This window comes from Nerophis ophidion, linkage group LG10, assembly GCF_033978795.1.
Source record: "Nerophis ophidion isolate RoL-2023_Sa linkage group LG10, RoL_Noph_v1.0, whole genome shotgun sequence".
NCBI classification, from domain to species: domain Eukaryota; kingdom Metazoa; phylum Chordata; class Actinopteri; order Syngnathiformes; family Syngnathidae; genus Nerophis; species Nerophis ophidion.
Genome location: NC_084620.1, coordinates 17334749 through 17351984, shown reverse-complemented (window position 1 = coordinate 17351984; position 17236 = coordinate 17334749). Strand labels below are relative to the sequence as shown.

Sequence of the window (17236 nt, the reverse complement as noted above, 5' to 3'; positions counted from 1 at the left end):
GAGAGACATGTGTCTGATATAGCTTTGGCGACCCCATTTCTTCCAGTGTGGCTAGTCAGATTACTGCTGAGGCATTGAACAATATATCGCCCCCTACTTTGAGGCAGAGGTACTTGCTGCCTCATGGCCTGCCTTTACCCCGTGGGCTCAAGCACGCGCCCCCTCTCACGCACATGCTCAATACACTTTGTGTGTAGCCGTGGAGCCACCACCTGTGTCTGCCTCACTTTTGGTCTGCTGCGTTATTTTGATCAGGAAACACAGAATTTCCGCGATTTTGACCATGAAAATTATCCAAATATACAGGAACCAGACCAAAATCACATGAAAAAAGCATAGACCAAAAGAGAAATATTCTAACTTATTTTATTACTCTGTTTTTTGAACATCTCGTACTTAAGCCTTTTACCCCTCCTGGTAGCAAGGTGAGGCACTGCCTCACTTGCCTCACCTGACAGCACGTCACTGCATAAAACATATCTTTATCTGGCATCGAAGAAAGACATACATGCAAACAAACTACGGTGAGTTCAGGGACCGCCAAAATTAGTAGGACAAAACAGCGCTCACCAAATACTGTCATGTGAGGATCATGTTTAATATAAACAGAGGGAGTTCTAATAATTAGGGAGGTTTGTTTCATGCTGCCCCCAACAGAAACCCTATTAATAAATATATATATTTTTCCCCAAACTTTTTCTATTTTCATACTTTTTTTGAAAAAGTTTCAGGGAGCCACTAGGGCGGCACTAAAGAGCCGTAGTTTGCACACCCCCGCTTTAAACGGTCAGCTAATCCTTGTTTTGTTTAATACCCTACAAATATTTATTTGTGGGTATACAACATGGGTGTCAAACTCTGGTCCGCGGGCCAAATCTGGCTCGCCGTGTAATTTAATTTGGCCCTTGAGGCAATATCAATTTAGCATTAGAGCTGGCCCGCCGGTGTTATACAGCGTCGGTGCCGCTGTAACACTGCATTCACCGCTAATACTCATACTTGCCAACCTTCCTAATTTTCCCGGTAGACTCCCGAAGTTCAGTGCCCCTCCCGAAAATCTCCTGGGGCAACCATTCTCCCGAATTTCTACTGATTTCCACCTGGACAATAATATTGGGGGCGTGCATTTAAGGCACTGCCTTTAGCGTTCTCTACAACCTGTTGTCACGTCCGCTTTTCCTCCATACTAACAGCGTGTCACATAATATTTATGGCTTTTACACACACACACACACACACGCATGCACGCACACACGCACGCACGCACGCACGCACGCACAAGTGAATGCATGCATACTTGATCAACAGCCATACAGGTCACACTGAGGGTGGCCGGATAAACAACTTTAGCACTGTTACAAATATGCGTCACACTATGAACCCACACCAAACAAGAATGACAAACACATTTCGGGTGAACTTTCGCACCGTAACACAACAGAACAAATACCCAGAACCCCTTGCAGCACTAACTCTTCCGGGAAACTTCCAGCAAACTGACCAATAAATAACGTTTTATTCATGCATTTTCTCTTGCTACTTCAAGGCTTGAATGTTTGGTTCATTCATTATTGTTATTTTATTTTCAAATGTATTATTAGCCTGTGGAAAAAATTTTATATTTACCTCAGAGGATTGCAAATAGAAAAAAAGGCATAAACTTTTTATTTATATTTTATTTGATATGCCATTGATATTTTTTTTTTATTACTATTATTATTTGAAACTGGATTTTGCATGTCACTAAAGTTATATAAGCCTTGCTTGTTAACTATTTAATGCAAAACTTGTTTGGGTCCATATTAAAAGGTGAATTTTTTCAACCTTGGCCCGTGACTTTGTTCTGTTTAAAATTTTGGCCCACTCTGTATTTGAGTTTGACACCCCTGGTATACAACATTGGTAGTGATAGCAGCTGGAGAATTTGATAGCTTGACCACTTGGGGGCAGCACACCAAGATAGATTCACATTGTAGCAAATGGAATTCTTGCAGATGAGTGTTTGAATAAGCACTTACGATCATCGCTAAGCAACAATGGCTGTACTTTCAGTTTGGCCTCCAAGTGGAGTCCTCTTTCTCCGTTTGCTTTATTTCTACGATAATCGCCTTCGGAGCCACTTTGCGACATGTGACGCCACATAATTGCCTCGCCTGAGTCGCCTGCTGTGGGCATCTTTTAGTGCAGAAGTGGAGAGTGTCAAGTCAACAAGGCAGAGGGGGATGCTAAATGGAAAGGCTGATATCCATTCAGAGTGTTAAAAAAAAAGGCTTTTTATGTGTTCGGAACACAATGATTAGAAAAGCTAATTATTCACAGGGTGCATGTACGGCTGCTATGCGTGCGCATGGTTGCGTGAGTGTGCACCCGAATGTGTGCGCGCTGTGTGAAATAGGCTAAAGCTCAGCAAGCAGTGGCGTGAGCAAGATAGAGAGGCAACTAAACCTACAAATCCCCCCACAGGATATTCTAGTTTATTAAGATAAAGGTGGACAAATGAGGGACTCTTTTAGTCGGAGACATGTGATTGGCTCTGATTGGCTGACGGGCTAACAAACCATAAAAACTCATTTCGTTTTTTAACACGCAAGTTGAGCCAAAGAGAGAGAGAGGGAAAAACTAATTCCCTTTGCCGTTTTACGAGCATTTAATTTGAAACAATTAAGATATTACGGTGTGGCAGATTCACAACGCTAGAGTGACAGCTGGGCACCATCCCATAAAGCTTGGAGCCAGCGCCCACGAGGCACCTTGATACTCTGCTTACACTCTTGTGCAAAGGATCTTTCCTGTTACTACAGCAGTTTTCTACAAGAATCCTATGGTATAATGATCACTTTTAGGGGAGTTTATTGGCGTAAGAATCAGGTGTCCCAATACCTTTGACCACTTATGTACATACATTTGTAGTTAGGTTAAGATGTCAGCCAACATGTTAATATCGCCTCTGCCAACTGTATGTGCCAAATGTACCAGAGCCAAACTAGTACCTACAACTGATGTTTTAGACCTGAACCGCCAGCTGTTGTTTTGATTGACCAGCACATACTGTATGAGGCTGACCACGCGTGACAGAGACCTGAATTAGCTCTGAGGATATCTGATTACCGGGAAGAAAATTCGAAGTGTGCCACTTTGGCAGAGAAAATCTGTACTTGGTGTCAACTTATGGGTACCAGACATCCTGCTTAAAGGGGGCCTACTGTGGGATGAATTTTGTCTTTTCGAACTTATGTTAAAATGTTGGATGACTAGTCCTGTTAAAGTCAAAGTGTCAAGTAATAAGGTTCATACATTTTGGATTGAGCTTGAGCACAGTTTCGTAGGCCTCTGCTCGCCGGGTTTTGCAGCCTGGCTAAGTCGTGTCGTACCCACGAGGTGGAAGCACTTATTTGGACATTTAGTACAATCGCTTAGCCGGGAGGGAAAAGCTCCTCCTCTTCTGTTTCAGTCTGAGGAAACACAAAAAAAGGGAGGACAAAGTATTGTTGTCCTCTAATCTTGCCATGCGCATTAAAATTATAAATGTTGATAAAATCAGCTGTTTTATGCAGAGTCTGAATCGAATCAGCAGGTGAACCTAATGGTGTGACCGGGTGAATCTATATTATGCCTAAGAAGTTTATTTTTGAGTGTCTGGAAAGAAAATAGCACCTTTAGTAAAACAATGGTGCTGAGTAAAACCACTTGCACTGAGCCTAGTCTATAAAATCCGCTACACCTCCCTGATACCGAAGTACATGTCAAACTACTTCCTTAACGTAAATGACCGCCATAACCACAACACCAGGGGGAGCTCCACAAACCACGTTAAACCCAGATTCCGATCTAACAAAGGTCTTAACTCATTCTCTTTCTATGCCACATCAATGTGGAATGCACTCCCAACAGGTTTAAAAGTAAGTGCATCTCTATATTCCTTCAAAACCGCTCTAAAACAACACCTCCAGGCAACTTCAACCCTTTACTAATACCCTCCTCTATTTACATCCCATTTCCCCGGATTATAAATAACATAATGTAAATAATCAAATGTACTTCTAATGTATTTACTTGTGCTTATGCTATCTGAACTCACTATGTTCTCTGCTGGCTGTACATATCCTACTAAGTAAGACCTACACTGTTTCAATGTCCATTTCTCTGTTGATGCAATTGTTGATGACTGATGTACTGATATCAACCAAAGCACCTCATCCACCCCCCGGATTGTAAATAATTCAATGTATATACTATGATGATTAACCTGTTTGATGACTGTATTATGCTGATAGTATATATTTGTACCATGAATTGATTAACGTGGACTCCGACTTAAACAAGTTGAATAACGTATTCGGGTGTTACCATTTAGTGGTCAATTGTACGGAATATGTACTGAACTATGCAATCTACTAATAAAAGTATCAATCAATCAATCAATCAAACCAGTGTCCTCAATATGTTTATAATTTATTTAACAGTATACCTTTTCAAAAGATGAATCATGATATTTTGGAGAGGGTTGGCAGTAGTTTCAGTTGTAATCTGTGAATGCTTCCAGAATTGAACATCTTGTAGACGGACTCAAAAAAAAGTGACTGTGATTCTGGAGCAAGATTCATGCCAAATTTAAACCAAAGCATACCAAAAGCACCCCGCTAGCACCAAATCCAAATGGGGGCACGGGGGTGTATAATATAGCCTGGACCCATCATGGATGCTTGGGATTCTGGGTAATTGTTATGTTGCATTTATGATGTGTTACTGTGAGGATGTTCCCCCGAAATGTCTTTGTCATTCTTCTTTGGTGTGAGTTCACAGTGTGGTGCATATTAGTAAGAGTGTTAAAGTTGTTTATATCACAACCGTCAGTGTAACCCGTATGGCTGTTGACTATATGGCTTGCAATCTCGTACGTGTGACAATTTAAGCAGCGAAAAGCATTCGTTTGGCCGGCAGGCAGATAGCATGGCGTAAAGGCGGGCGAGATGTGTTGTACAGGATGTTAAAAGTAATGCCATCACGGCACGCCCTCAATATTGTAGTCCGAGTGACAATCGGAGAATGTTAACCCCGGGTGATGTCCAGGAGAGGCATCAAAATCCGGAGACCCCCCGAAACGGTTGGGGGGGTTGGCGATTATGCAGCTGAGCCATGTGCAGCTGAGCCGCATCAGAGTGGCCAAAGAGTCGCATGTGGCTCCGGAGCCGCGGGTTGCCGACCTCTGTTGTAGAGGAATGTACCGTCCTATACCCCAAATATAGAAATAAAGTGTCCTTCAATAGAAGACAACGCTTTTACAGACTTTTTGTCTTATTTTTTGTTCAATATATCAATCAAAACAAAGCCTTATGCTTGGTTGGAAAATACTGCATTTGTGCTACACGCAGGAGTACCTAGAAGTAACCTAGCTTCAGCCAGGCCGCTATCGCTACAGCTGAAGTCAGACTGGAGGCGTCAGGCCACCAAGGAGATTACATCCCAAGTCGATGAGCATGTTGTACTTTCAGCTCAGATTGCCTGAACCCCCCCATGATGCTGATAAACCGCACGAAGCTTTGAGGGGATTCAAGGTGTTGGTGGTGGAAGGGGGACGTGTAAGATGTGGCAAGTTTAACTTTAATTACTTACTTTTCAAAAGGGGATATAGAAGGCGTAGTTGCATGCTTTGCAATGAGATTAGCCGCCGATGGAGGCGTCGATAACATTGTAGGACTTTGATTTATTTTCACTGAAAGCTAGTAAAAGGCATGTTTGACCAAATGGAACACAACAGAGCTGGATAAACATGACCAAGATAGTTAAAGAAAACACATTTTGTGCACTGCTGAATTGGATGAAGTTGAAAATCAATAGGGAGTTTGTATTGGTAAAGCAAAATAATTGCGACTGATAAAACTAATGCACTGACAATGAAAAAAGGTATCTTTTTCTGCAAGGGATCATTCAAAACTAATAGAACTCCATCCATCCACTTTCCGCTTATACAAGGTCGGGTCGCGGGGGCAGCAGCCTGAGCAGGGAAGCCCAGGCTTTCCTCTCTCCAGCCACTTCGTCTAGCTCTTCCCGAGGGATCCCGAGGAGTTCCCAGGCCAGCCGGGAGACATAGTCTTCCCAACGTGTCCTGGGTCTTCCCCGTGGCCTCTTACCGGTTGGACGTGCCCTAAACACTTCCCTAGGGAGGCGTTCGGGTGGCATCCTGACCAGATGCCCGGACCATCTCATCTGGCTCCTCTCGATGTGGAGGAGCAGCGGCTTTACTTTGAGTTCCTCCCGGATGGCAGAGCTTCTCACCCTATCTCTAAGGGAGAGCCCCGCCACATGGCGGAGGAAACTCATTTTGGCCGCTTGTACCCGTGATCTTATCCTTTCGGTCATGACCCATAGCTCATGACCATAGGTGAGGATGGGAACGTAGATCGACCAGTAAATTGAGAGCTTTGCCTTCTGGCTCAGCTCCTTCTTCACCACAACGGTGAAGGTGGGGCAATAGAACTCCTGCTCCAAAAATTTGCCTGCAATTGGGGAGGAGATCTTGCCCCAAGTGGATGAGTTCAAGTACCTAAGAGTCATGTTCACGAGTGAGGGAAGAGTGGATCGTGAGATGGACAGGCGGATCGGTGCGGCGTCTTCAGTAATGCGAACGCTATATCGATCCGTTGTGGTGAAGAAGGAGCTGAGCCGGAAAGCAAAGGTCTCAATTTACCGGTCGATCTATGTTCCCATCCTCACCTATGGTCATGAGCTTTGGGTCATGACTGAAAGGATAACATCACGGGTACACGCGGCCGAAATGAGTTTCCTCCGCCGGGTGGCGGGGCTCTCCCTTAGAGATAGGGTGAGAAGCTCTGCCATCCGGGAGGAGCTCAAAGGTAAGTCGCTGCTCCTCCACATCGAGAGGAGCCAGATGAGGTTGTTCGGGCATCTGGTCAGGATGCCACCCAAACGTCTCCCTAGGGAGGTATTTAGGGCACGTCCGACCGGTAGGAGGCCACGAGGAAGACCCAGGACACGTTGGGAAGACTGTCTCTCCCGGCTGGCCTGGGAACGCCTCGGGATCCCCCGGGAAGAGCTAGACGAAGTGGCTGGGGAGAGGGAAGTCTGGGAATCCCTGCTTAGGCTGCTGCCTCCGCGACCCGATCTCGGATGAGCGGAAGAAGAAGATGGATGGATGGATGGATGGTTTATATATATATATAAACCTCAAACATACTGTAGACAACATGCTTTTCAACAACGTTTAATCAATGTTGGGTTTTGGCGTTATTTTGACCATTGCATTTTGGTAAATTCCCAACCAATACTCTGAAACACAAATATAAAGTTGGAAAAATATTCTTTTTGACGACGTTTGTTCAATGTCAGGTTGTGATGTAAATTTGACCAATGAAATTTGGTCATTCCCCGACCAACAACATGGATCCAACGTTGGACATCAATTTAAAAATACAACTATTGTGCAACATTGTTTCAAAGTCAGTTTTAAAGAACAAGTATGTATAGTCAGCGTTGTAAACTATGTCTTGTGCCTGCTAGGTTGATTTTTATTAATACAATTCTGACTGGGTGCTATCTTTGCCAGGCATCATTCAAACCAATAGAATGCTTTCCCCAATTGTGATCATCATCAGCAACTTGTCACGGACGGCATTCAAAACTAACAGGGCTTTATTAATTATGAATAATAATTAAAAAAACTCTGACAGCAGCCTGCTAACAATGTTCAATTTAATATAGCTTTTTTTTGCTTGGTATCATTCAAAACCAATAGACCTCTTGCTCCAATAGTTGTGACTTGTCAAACTGACTCAGGTAGCATTCAAAACTAATAGGGCTTGGATTATTTTAAAATTGTGACCGGCTGTACATTGACAATAATACATATTGCTATATTTGCTAGGTATGATTCAAAACCAATAAAACGCTTGCTGTAGAAATTGAAATCAAAGATACTCAACGGAAAAAAAATAATTAAAAAAAGGGGTAGAAATGGTCAATATTATTCGAATAAGTAACTGTGTGTAAAAAAAAAAAAGTTTCTCATATCTAGACAACTAATGAAGTTTTTGGCATTCAATTGAATCAGCATGAACACAAAGCTGTACGTTACTGTGTTCTTTTCTACAGTAGCTTTCCAAACATGACTTTGTTAACAGTGTTTATGGCGTCAGTAAAGCAATAAAAGGCGACCGCTTTATCGATTTGTCCTAATTAGAAGAGTCAGTAAAATTTACGGGTTTTAAGGCGTGCCAGGCGCCACTTAAATGGCACGTTGGTTTTCAGCAGTTAATTGCATGCGATCAAATGATGCATTGTCCTTCAAGAACAAATGTGTGCAGTCTCAAGCAAACAGTGTTCCGTAGCAAGGCATGCAAGAGTCCATGCAGCAATAGCCGTGTATATAAAGACAAGTACTTCGAATACGTTGAAATTCCAGTTCCGACATGCAACAAAACGATGCCAGCCAGCCTCGTTGTTGCTGATTGCAAGCCTGCCAAGTGGAGCCTCACTGCACTTAGTAGATCATCGTAATTAAAACATAAATTGGAAGTATTGAGCGTAGGGTGAGAGGGGGGGGGGGGGGGTAACCCGCCTGGGACACATTGATTTACACATGCACTTGGAAACAATTGCTTTTGATTTGCACTGTGTTCAAAATATAAGAAGGCTATGTAAATAAAATCAATAGCAAACACGTGGATCTTAGAGAATAGGTCTGGCTACAATCAGCAATCAATTTAATAATCATATTTTACGAAGCAACAACTGCAAACTTTATTAGTTATTCAACATGAAATGATGCTGCATCACATTGAATGAAAAAAATTAACTAATCTAATTTACACAAACAGGGTAATAAACTTTTTGTATTTTTAGTCTTTTGAGCGTAATGCTTTATTTTGAAAGGCATCATGATAGTGCACAAAAATAGAATAATGATCAAGATAGCTCCTTTAATGTAACCAAATAAGGCTAGCTTGCTGTATATTTTACTTTTTAAGCACACTGTCTTGCCTCGAAAAACAGGACATTGCATTGCATAACTTAAAAAAATGCAACCAAAATATACCCAAAACATAATACTTACACTGATGTTAAAATTAGCTCATATAATTTACCACATAGGATCTATTTCTTTTTGTACCCCTATTCATGGTAGTAACTTGCCTGAAGAAACATCCCTGTATCAGAAAAAATTATATATCAATCAATCAATCAATCAATGTTTATTTATATAGCCCTAAATCACAAATGTCTCAAAGGACTGTACAAACCACTACGACTACGACATCCTCGGAAGAACCCACATAAGGGCAAGGAAAACTCACACCCAGTGGGACGCCAGTGACAATAGTGACTATGAGAAACCTTGGAGAGGACCTCAAATGTGGGCAAGACCCCCTCTAGGGGACCGAAAGCAATGGATGTCGAGCGGGTCTAACATGATAATGTGAAAGTTCAATCCATAGTGGATCCAACACAGCCGCGAGAGTTCAGTTCAAAGCGGATCCAAGACAGCAGCGAGAGTCCTGTCCACAAGAAACCATCCCAAGCGGAGGCGGATCAGCAGGATATACATTTTTTATTTTAATAATAACAATACATATTTATGTTGGCATGATCTATTCAAATGTAACCAAAAAGGTAAACTTCCCATATTGTTCACATTGACAGCATACTACTTTGGTGAAAAACATAAATACCACAATACAATATTGAAACATTTTTCAAAAATAATACTTAATGATAAAGTTAACTCCTCCAGTGTAACTACACAGTACAAAGGTTCTAAATTTTTGCTTTTTCCGTTCTTGGAAAAAAAAAATAATAATAATAATGCAGCCATATTTACTGCGAAAATGTATTGTAATGATAACAATGATAACAATAGTACTACTACTACTACTACTAATAATAATAATAATAATAACAATAATAATAATCAAATGTGTAGTAAAAATATTGTTAGAAAATATCTTGGCCTTAAAACCATCAAAATACAGCACACTACAGTAACTAATTATAGTCATGTAACCAAACAGGTTGTGTAATTCACTATAGTGTCTTGTCTGCATAAGTGCCACAATACTGTATGTAATAACAATAGTAACAAATAGATTACTGCAACTACTATTACTAAGTTGGTCTTGCCATGAATTTCCCCTCAAAGTTCGGGGCTATTTCCTTTTGCTTTTTCTTGGGTAATATAGTGTGATGCAAGAACAGAAGCATGCTGCATGAGGTGCCATGTGGCATGGCTGGAGGACCGTTAAACTAATATGAATTAAGGGCGAAAAAGCTGAAGGCGCACACCTGAGCCCCTTTGTACAGACAAGGAGACATCTTGAAGTGAACAGACGACATCACAATAATAATAATAATAATAAGACGCTATGACATGTCCAAAGCCGAACACTAATTATGCCCGCACTGCTGCAAATTGTCCACCACCACGATACTGAATTCTAAATTGAAGACATTTGTCACGAAAATGTCAAAGAAAACAATGGCGTGCAATGCCATGGAGTACATCACAGCATATTGTAGCACCCCCAGACATAGTTGCATAAATTGCATAACTAACATGGCCACTGTATTTCCGGCTTTAAAGGGACACTGCACTTCTTTGGAAATCGTTCACAATCATTATAAAAGAAATTACAACATATGTTTTTTTTATTTTTTTTATGCATTCTAAATAATAAATACAGTTGATCAAAAGTTCGCTTAAAATTGAGCCTATGGGAGCCATTCAATTCCACCCATAGAGCCCCTAACAAAATCATCTAAACACCTCCATTAGGGTTTTATATATATGATGCAAGTTTATACGTAATTTAGTGACAAGCACAATAACATTTAATATTTACGTGCTTTTTTTTCTTCATCACTGATTGTTACTCACTGCAGACTTTATGAGAGCCAACAAACATAATAAAACATCACTTACTGTACGATATCTGCTGTCATTAGGATGCCGACTGTTAGGATGTTCAATTCCACCCATAGAGCCCCTAACAAAATCATCTAAACACCTCCATTAGGGTTTTATATATATGATGCAAGTTTATATGTAATTTAGTGACAAGCACAATAACATTTAATATTTACGTGCTTTTTTTTCTTCATCACTGATTGTTACTCACTGCAGACTTTATGAGAGCCAACAAAAATAATAAAACATCACTTACTGTACGATATCTGCTGTCATTAGGATGCCGACTGTTAGGATGTTCATAATTATATGTTCACATAATTATATATTCACATTTATATGAAGAATGTCTCATAATCCTTGCAAAGAAACTGGGTGTATATGCAGGGGAACAAGCATTTTTATTGTCATCTTTGCCAGTTCCAGGTACTGAATGGCTTTCAAAGTGTCCCAACTTGTCGGAATACGTCCCCATCCATCTATTTTCTAAGTGAGATGCATGGTCTATTATCTACAATAAACTTACAGGGAGCAAATAAGTGAAGAAGCAGCAGACCACTCGAAGATGTAAACGTAGGGAGACACGGTAGTGATCACGGTGCCGCTATAGTTTGTCTGCGTTAGCGCCTATAATAATAACATCATTAATACTTGCTTGACATTCAAATCACCAAATGTAAATAGAGTATTGTCGACAGTTTGTTAATGGTTATTTACTGTATTTTATAGGCATCTTAGTGGAACTGTAAGAGGACTTTCATTTACGTTTATTTAATATTTAGAATATATTTTTAAAAATCCATCCGTTGTCATTACTTTCATAATGATTGTGAACGATAGAAAAACTGACAAAAAAAGTGTAGATCCCTTTTAAATAAAGTGTAAAATTGCACAAAAAAGGACAAAAACCGCTTACCTTTCAGCACTCAAGAAAACTTCCTGATAGTTGAAGAGCTGCAGGATGACAAAATACAAAACAAACCCAACACATCAACCAATGCACTCAAGTTTGTCCATTAGAGCAGTGGTTCTCAACCTTTTTTCAGTGATGTACCCCCTGTGAACATGTTTTTAATTCAAGTAACCCCTAATTAGAGCAAAGCATTTTTGGTTGAAAAAAAGAGATAAAGAAGTAAAATAAAGCACTATGTCATCAGTTTCTGATTTATTAAATTGTACAACAGTGCAAAATATTGCTCATTTTTAGTGGTCATTCTTGAACTATTTGGAAAAAATATATAAAAATAACTAAAAACTTCTCGAAAAATAAACTAGTGCTTCAATTATAAATAAAAATTTCTACACATAGAAGTAATCATCAACTTAAAGTGCCTTCTTTGGGGATTGTAATAGAGATCCATCTGGATTCATGAACTTAATTCTAAACATTTCTTCACAAAAAATAAATCTTTAACATCAATATTTATGGAACATGTCCACAAAAAAAAACTAGCTGTCAACACTGAATTTTGCATTGTTGCATTTATTTTCACAGTTTATGAACTTACATTCATATTTTGGCTAAGTATTAGTCAATAATATATATATTTTTTTTTCCAAGATGGCACTGCTGTAGTGGCTGCTGTTGGCAGGAGCTCTGTGCTCTTGTGTCATCCTTTCGTGTTTCCCTCTTGTTTTCATGTGTTATTATACTTTTTGCCTTTTGGTCCGGGACCCTTTGGGACTGTGTGACAAGGGGTGGCACTTTTGTGACATCTGTGGTGCTTTTTTTGTGGACTTCTGGATCTGCCTCCCGGGAGCCTTTTGGCCATGGAGACCAGCTGCTGGGTGTCTGCCACGACGGAGTCTGTTTGGAGGGACTGGAGGAGATGCGGATGAGGGGACAGGGCTGCGGAGCTAGCACTAAGCGCTGGTACGAAGAGGTTTCGCGGTGTCTTGGCTGGGTGAGCAGGTGTCGGACACCTCAGTCACCTTGGACGTATCCTCGCTCATCCATTCGGACTGGACACTGGCCGAGAGTGGAGTCGGCTGTCTTGGTTGCTTTGTTGGGTCTGCTCCTGTCTCTGGCCCTACTCCCTCCACCCCAGCGGACGATGGCGTGGAACACCGCAGAGGCCACCACAGTGGATACGTTTCTTTTACTTTTTATTCATAGCTGTATGTAGAAGTGTTTGGTTGTATCTGCTGCTTTAATGTCTTTAATGTCCTCTGTGTTCTTTGATGTTTGATGTTTCCCTCTTACACAAATGTAAGAGGGATGTGTACTATGGCTGTGAGTTGTTTTTTTCCCCCTTGGCCTCAGTCTGCACCCCCTCTCCAGGGCCCAGGCTAAGACCGATTTTTTTTCTCCCATTCCCCCCCCTTGTTTACCTGTATCTCATCTTTTTTGAAAGGGGCGCTGGAAGCCGGCAGACCTGTCAGCGATCCTGTTCCGTCTCTCTGTAATGTTTGTCTGATCTAGAATGGGATTGTGCTGAAAATTTTAATTTTCCTGAAGGAACTCTCCTGACGGAATAAATAAAGTACTATCTATCTATCTATAAACATAGTTTTGAATTGTTGATATTTTTAGAATATTTTTGAAAAATCTCAGTTACCCCTTGGCATACCTTCAATTACCCCCAGGTGTACGCGTACCCCCATTTGAGAACCACTGCATTAGGGAATTCATTGTCATCACGAAAAGCAAGAGCAGCCCAAGAGCAAACAACTATTGTCCAACATTTGCACTATTTAACACGAATATTTTAATTTAGGAGGGAAGAAGAAATTCCTGTCCTGTTGAGAATCTATGACATGCACTAGATCCTTAAACACAGCAGAACGTTTGTGTCTCAGAGAAAATATTTGATTCAATACTACAAACCCTGTTCCCATATGAGTTGGGAAATTGTGTTAGATGTAAATATAAACGGCATACAATGATTTGCAAATCATTTTCAACCCATATTCAGTTAAATATGCTACAAGGACAACATATTTGATGTTCAAACTGATAAACATTTTTTTTTTTTTGCAAATAATCATTAACTTTAGAATTTGATGCCAGCAACACGTGACAAAGAAGTTGGGAAAGGTGGCAATAAATACTGATAAAGTTGAGGAATTCTCATCAAACACTTATTTGGAACATCCCACAGATGTGCAGGCTAATTGGGAACAGGTGGGTGCCATGATTGGGTATAAAAACAGCTTCCCAAAAAATGCTCAGTCTTTCACAAGAAAGGGTGGGGCGAAGTACACCCCTTTGTCCACAACTGCAGGAGCAAATAGTAAAGCAGTTTAAGAACAACGTTTCTCAAAGTGCAAATGCAAGACATTAAGGGATTTCAACATCTACGGTCCATAATATCATTAAAAGGTACAGAGAATTTGGAAAATCACTCCATCTAAGCGACATGGCCGCAAACCAACATTGAATGACAGTGACCTTCGATCCTTCAGACGGCACTGTATCAAAAACCGACATCAATCTCTAAAGGATATCACCACATGGGCTCAGGAACACTTCAGAAAACAATTGTCACTAAATACACTTTGTCGCTACATCTGTAAGTGTAAGTTAAAGCTCTACTATACAAAGCGAAAGTCATTTATCAACAACATCCAGAAACGCCGCCGGCTTCTCTGGGCCCGAGATCATCTAAGATGGACTGATGCAAAGTGGAAAAGTGTTCTGTGGTCTGACGAGTCCACATTTCAAATTGTTTTTGGAAATATTCGACATTGTGTCATCTGGACCAAAGGGGAAGCAAACCATCCAGACTGTTATTGACGCAAAGTTCAAAAGCCAGCGTGTGTGATGGTATGGGGGTGAATTAGTGCCCAAGGCATGGGTAACTTACACATTTGTGAAGGCACCATTGATGCTGAAAGGTACATACAGGTTTTGGAACAACATATACTGCCATCTAAGTGCCGTCTTTTTCATGGACGTCCCTGCTTATTTTAGCAAGACAATGCCAAACCACATTCAGTACGTGTTACAACAGCATGGCTTCGTAAAAAAAGACTGCGGGTACTTTCCTGGCCCGCCTGCAGTCCAGACCTGTTTCCCATCAAAAATGTGTGGCGCATTATGAAGCGTAAAATACGACAGCGGAGACCCTGGACTTTTGAACGACTGAAGCTCTACATAAAACAAAAACGGGAAAGAATTCCACTTTCAAAGTTTCAACAAATAGTTTCCTCAGTTCCCAAACGTTTATTGAGTGTTGTTAAAAGAAAAGGTGATGTAACACAGTGGTGAACATGCCCTTTCCCAACTACTTTAGCACAAGTTGCAGCCATGAAATTCAAAGTTAATTAATATTTGCAAAAAAAAAATTAAGTTTATCAGTTTTAACATCAAATATCTTGTCTTTGTAGTGCATTCAATTTAATATGGGTTGAAAAGGATTTGCAAATCATTGTATTTTGTTTATATTTACATCCAACACAATTCCCAACTCATGGAAACGGGGTTTGTAGTTAAGAAAAAATGTCAGACAGGTTAAAGGACGTAAACCAGAAAATGGATGTATAATAGAACAAGTGCAGGCACTGATTGTGTGTAAGGCGTTCAAGGTCTGGTAAATTAATGCAGGGTTCACTTTCAAAAAGTGTGGTGGTGGTAGAGTTGAATTAATCATGTGATTGATGGCCGGCGTATCTCCATGCCTTGTTTTTTTTTGTCCCGAGCTGGAAGATAATGCTTGACAAACGTGCAGTTGATGGTGGCGGGCTGGTGGCGTGCGAGCGGCTAAAGCGTGTGAATATCTGCTGTCAAAACGCTAAAATGATTCCTGGTTGATATGCAAGGCGTACATCTGCTGGAGTGTTGTACAGTGCTGTTGCCATCATCACTAGTTAGTCTTATCAATGCATGCACAAGCCCAAGAAGGACGTGACAAATCCTTTTTTACAAGTCCAATAAAATCCTCTTCTTGCAATTACAGCGACGCAGCTTATCGGTGCTACGTGACATTTTACCACATCTGCAATGTTGGGATTTTTTTTGGTTTCAAAAGCTACATAGTGAATGATTAACTCCAGTTTATCAGCAGATCGTAAAACAACAACTGCTTGTCTGCCCTACATTGATTCATGTCTTATAATTGGCCTTGAATGAAGACCACCACATTACAGCAATGTCAAGGTGACACAACTTCATTTGTTTGATTTAAAGCTGAATAATGACACCTGTTGGTTGTTATCATGTCATGTTATTGTGATTATAAACCCATCATCTATGTTAGAACTATTCAACTAGCAGCACAAAATCACTTCCATATTTTAGATTTCATACAGTTTTTACAGTGAAGTCAAATGTTCTTCGATTTGTGCATTTGCAGTAGGTCCTCTCCTGTCATATAGAGGATCTTTGACCAGCCCCCCCTGCTGACTGCAGCGCTTGTCTAAATGTGCATGTTGCCTCAAATAATCAAGCGTAAAAACAATACAGCGAGCTTGGAGGCTTGGCAGCCTGCTGTTGCACACTTCTCTCCACCATATGTCTTTGTCAGAAATGTTTGCTGGGTGCTGAAAGATGAAATCAATCCCAGGCCAAGTTGTCAAACCACGCTGACGCTCGCCAGATCGGCTCGAGCAGAAAACAACTGGCCCGCCAATGACATTCAAAGACGGACCATCTGGTATACGCCATCTAATAGGCGTTTAGCGGAGGAATGGAACAGTCGACGCCTTTCTGTTGTCTCAATTAGCAGCACAGAAAGATTTATGTCAAAGTTCCATCCATCCATTTTCTACCGCTTACTCCCTTTGGGGTCGTGGGGTGCACTGGCGTCTATGTCAAAGTTGTTTGTTTTTTGTTTTTTTACATTGAACAATTAATGTGTGTTAATTGTCTTTGGGGCAACACATTTTCATTGTGTGAATGACAAGTACTGCGATGAGATGGCGACTTGTCCAGGGTGTACGCCACCTTCCGCCCGAATGCAGCTGAGATAGTCTCCAGTACCCCCCCGCAACTCCGAGAGGGACAAGCGGTGGTAAATGGATGGATGGATGAATGAATGACAAGTAGGTTTAATCAAAGATCCTCTATGTGACAGGGGTGTTCTTCTGCTTATAAGAAACCAATGCTAATTCGCTGGCCAAATATCCTTTACAGTATACGACAAGAGCATTCTGCTCTTTTTAAAGATCTACTGCAATAACGGTTGTCAAAGATCCTCTATATTACATGATCAGTCTGCTGTTTTTGAAGACCAACTGCAGTTTTTAAGGACTTACTGTTAAAACCCAAGTCAAAGATCCACTGTACAACATGAGTGTTCTTCTGTTATTAGTAGGATACGTAATGCAAAAAAAAAAAAAAAACAGCAACAAAAAAACACTAGTCAAAGATCTTCTATA

General features: G+C 40.8%; 1 protein-coding gene across 40 annotated transcripts in view; it reads right to left on the bottom strand.

The window, feature by feature from the left end:
* LOC133560307 (receptor-type tyrosine-protein phosphatase delta) overlaps nucleotides 1-17236 on the bottom strand; it is a 687524-nt gene that overhangs the window by 270822 nt on the left and 399466 nt on the right. For all 40 annotated transcript variants that reach the window (XM_061912688.1, XM_061912687.1, XM_061912702.1 and 37 more), the window contains one exon: nucleotides 11835-11872. The gene's annotated coding sequence lies outside the window, so the exon portion shown is untranslated. The remainder of the gene's footprint in view (nucleotides 1-11834; nucleotides 11873-17236) is intronic.